This window comes from Dipodomys spectabilis, unplaced genomic scaffold (genome assembly GCF_019054845.1).
Source record: "Dipodomys spectabilis isolate Male_0828 unplaced genomic scaffold, ASM1905484v1 ptg000297l, whole genome shotgun sequence".
Taxonomy (NCBI): domain Eukaryota; kingdom Metazoa; phylum Chordata; class Mammalia; order Rodentia; family Heteromyidae; genus Dipodomys; species Dipodomys spectabilis.
In genome coordinates this window covers 14,952,410-14,956,285 of record NW_024870974.1, presented here as the reverse complement: position 1 = coordinate 14,956,285, position 3,876 = coordinate 14,952,410, and the positions used below count along the sequence as shown (strand labels likewise).

Genomic DNA, 3,876 nt, shown 5'->3' with positions numbered 1-3,876 from the left:
GCTTTGAACTGTGATCCTCAGATCTCAGCCTCCTAAGTAGCTAGGATTACAGGTATGAGCCATTGGTACCTGGCTATGTTTACTGTTTTTATTAGAGAAGTTTTGCAATTTTTAAATTTTTTTCCTTTGAATTTTTAAAAAATTCAATTAAGACATCATTATATGCTCACGAATCTCCTGTATTTTCCAGTTTATACTGGTGTTTCAAGATTAAAAAATATTTGGAGGCTAGAGATGTGACTCAATGATAGAGCGTTTGGATAGGCATTGGGTTCTATCTCTAGCACCACCACATACATAACCCATCACTATATCTTCCTGTAACTCCGTACTTTCCTCTAGGATGGTCTACTTTAAAATTAATTCTCTAGGGGTGTGTAACAGAGCACCATGAACTAGGTGGCTTAGAATAGTGAGTTTTCCCCCTCATGTTTGTGGAAATGATGAGTCAGAAGTGACAATGTTGGCAGAGTTTCATTCTTGGGCTCTTCCAGCTTGGTGGCTCCAGGTGTTCTTGGCTTTTGGCCACATCACTCCAATCTCTGCCTCCAGACATTATGTGATACCCTGCTCTTCTCTGCATGCCCCTCAAAAGTCCTTTGCTTCTGTCTTTTAAGAACACTTGAGATGATATTTAGGGCCTGTTTGGATAATCTGAAATCCTTAATTGTATTGGCAGACTTCCTTTTTTTCCAAATAAGATAATACAAATTGTAGAGATGAGGTCTTGATACCTTTGAGTGGCTACTATCAACATACTATTAGTACTTAAAACAAAACAAACAATAAGCAACGTTTATTTGCTCTCATTCTTCAGGGAAGAGAAGAGTATGTGTACAAATGACATTAATACAAGGAAAAAAGAAGAAGATCAAAGTGAGCTGCATGGCCCTCTCCTCTGAAATTCTGTCCCAACTGTTTTCAACAGAAGGTAAGCTATGGGATCTGGAGTGGAAGTATCTTTTGTTCTCTGGGACAGAGATGACTGTGACATATCCAGTTCCTTAGTCTCAGAGTCCCTAGAGAGAAGATCCTATCTCTAAGCTCTCTTGCTGCTTGTTGCAGCTACAAGACTTAGTTGTGGCTAAAAATACACAATCAAGAATTCACTATTGTGCTCGCTTTGGCAGCACCTATACTATTGGAATAATACAGAGAAGATTAGCATGGCCCCTGCACAAGGATGACACACAAATTCGTGAAGCGTTCCATATTTTTATTGTATTTAGTGATAAAAATAAAAAGATTCTTTTTTGATAAAAAAGAATTCACTATGTGTAATGTCCAGAAAAACTTTCTTCAAAGAGACACAGATAATTTAGGCAATTCCTGCATTGCACGTACTGTTTTCTTTTCTGTTTTGTTTCCTTTTTTCCCATTTTCTATATTCTTTAATTCTGCCTGGAATATAAAATGGGCTGGTGGTACAGTAGCCATTTTGAACCCCTGATATGTGACTGTTAATCTAGAAATCAGGCACTAGATAGAAACGGAGAAGGACAGAGCTAGGCCCCTGATGAACTATTGATGTGCAGGAACTGTCTACCTCTTCACTTATTTTATGTGAGGGAAACAAGCCTTTAACTTCATTAGATACTTTAATTAGTTGTTAATAACCATCCATTTATTAATAATAATCAGTTTATAATTGATACAATTTCAAAATTTGACTGTTGGCTTTTGGATGAATTTGCCTACCTCCGGCTCAAATGTCATGCCTTCAGAGCCGCCTCTTTGGCCAACCATCATGCGTGAGGTTGTCACTCCATCACATTGCCCTGGTCCAGCAATGGTTCTTTTTGGTTTTTTTTTTGTCAGTGCTGGGGCTTGAACTCAGGGCCTGGGCACTGTCCCTGAGCTTCTTTTGCTCAAGGCTAGCGCTCTACCACTGGAGCCACATTCCCCCCAGCAATGGTTCTTATTGTGCCTTGCTTGCTTTCTCCCTTGTTTGTTCTCAGTCATTGCTGAAGAATCCAGGCCCTAGGAGAACGGGGATAAGAGTCTTTCCATCAGCTGTTGCTGCAGGTGTTTTTGGCATGCGGCAGGTGCTCAGTGAGTATGTGCAGCATGAATCAAGGTGGGCCCTGGGTGGAAGTCGTGCTGTTAAAAGGTTTCAAGAGCCAGGAGCTGGTGGCTCACGCCTGTCATCCTAGCTATGCAGGAGGCTAAGATCTGAGGAGAGTGGTTCAAAGCCAACCTGGGTAGAAAAAGTCTATGAGACTCTCTCCAACGAACCAACAAAAAGTCTCAACAGAAGCTTTCTGTGGCTCAAATGGTCAAACACCAGCCTTGAACAACAACAAAAAAAATCAAGTGAGAGGGCAAGCCCCTGAGTTCAGGCCCCTGTATCAGTGTGTACGTGCGTGCACATGCATGCACACACACACATACACACACACACACACACACAGAGTTCCAAGTGACTTGAGTGGAAAACCTGCCAGTGACCATTGGCTGGGAGCTGGGTGGGAGGGAGATATGGCTCTCCATCTCCTTCCCCTTTAGAGCAAAGAACCCACCCACTCAGGGTTACCTGCCCGAGCAGAGGGTGAGCTCACCTAGCTGCCTTACACAATCAAGTTGCCTGACCTCTCCTTGCTGGCCTGTGCTGTAGGATCTCAGGTTCCCAAAACTCTTCTCTCAGGACCTGGCTTGGTTCCCCAAGGACCGAAGATGGTGTCATGAAGTTCAGCATCTTGTCCTCCCCAGGTGGTGAGGGGCCTGGCATGGCCTCCTCCCACTCATTGCTTGGTTAAAACACATGTGGTCTCAGCTACCAGTCTGAGTCTTCCTCCTCCATGGAGCCTGCCCTGATTGCATTGCTCACCTGGGTGCTTTCTGTTTCCGTGGCCCTGGCTGTCTTTCTCATAATCTTTTATTTCTTATTTATTTATTTTTTTATGTGTCTACTTGTTCCTGCAGCTCGAAACTACCAGTGGGCCCATGTCTGTTCTAGGCACGATGCTCTGGGTACCAGCCAGAGCAGAAATAGATCTGGTCCCTGTGGTTTACCTACTAATTATTAGTTGGACAGAAGTTTCCAGTTTACAGAGCACTGGCGATCATTGCATGGCATAAAAGAAAGTCCCAAAGTGACACCCACAGCACAACACACACACACACACACACACACACACACACACACACACACACACTGCAGCATTCCATCACCATCCCGCAGAGGCTCATCTCAAACAGCTGTGGATGAGAGGCTTCCCAGGAGCAACTCTTCCAAGGCAGCAGACATTTGTAGTAGAACTCAAGGGCCAGGAAATGTGGTCACGGATAGCTCATGCCACTGAGTCAAGGAGTCACCGAAGGTTCTACACAGCCCCATAGAGGAGCATGGGGTGCCTTCGTCCGGCTTGTGGGTGTGAGCAGTGAGCACAGAGCCTCCCTTGCTCTGCCAGTCCACACATACCCTTGACACATCTGGTCAAGCAGCCAGCGGTGCTCAAACATACATACCATCCAATCTCCACCTGACCTGGCTTAGGAATCCAGAATCCAAATCGCCACAAAGCTCCCTCCTATGACCGGAATCTGTTCCCGGCCCTCATCGGGTGACTAGGCGGTAGCTCTTAGGCTGTGGCCCAGGCCCATCCTCTGTCACCCCCAGCTCACCCCCGTGGCTCACCAGCACAACACTAAGACCACAGGTACTCACTACCATAAGCAATGCTGGGTTCCTGGGGGCTCTATGGAGTCTTGCAAGAGGGACACTGACAGTGACAATGCTGCTAGGGATAGACTGCCAGGGCAGGATTTTATGGACCTGACCGAGGCCTCCAACCATCGACTACAACGTTGAAGTCCATAGGCTAGTGCACTGTTTATCTTTCAGGACAGGTATGGCTTTTCTGAATTCACATCCCT

The 3,876-nt window shown here is 45.4% G+C and overlaps 1 non-coding gene across 1 annotated transcript; it reads left to right on the top strand.

The window, feature by feature from the left end:
* Window positions 1-1,114: 1,114 nt before the first annotated feature.
* On the top strand, window positions 1,115-1,218 carry LOC122127261. Its single transcript, XR_006151099.1, has one exon. It is a non-coding gene; the product is annotated as a U6 spliceosomal RNA (small nuclear RNA).
* The last annotated feature ends 2,658 nt before the right edge of the window (window positions 1,219-3,876 follow it).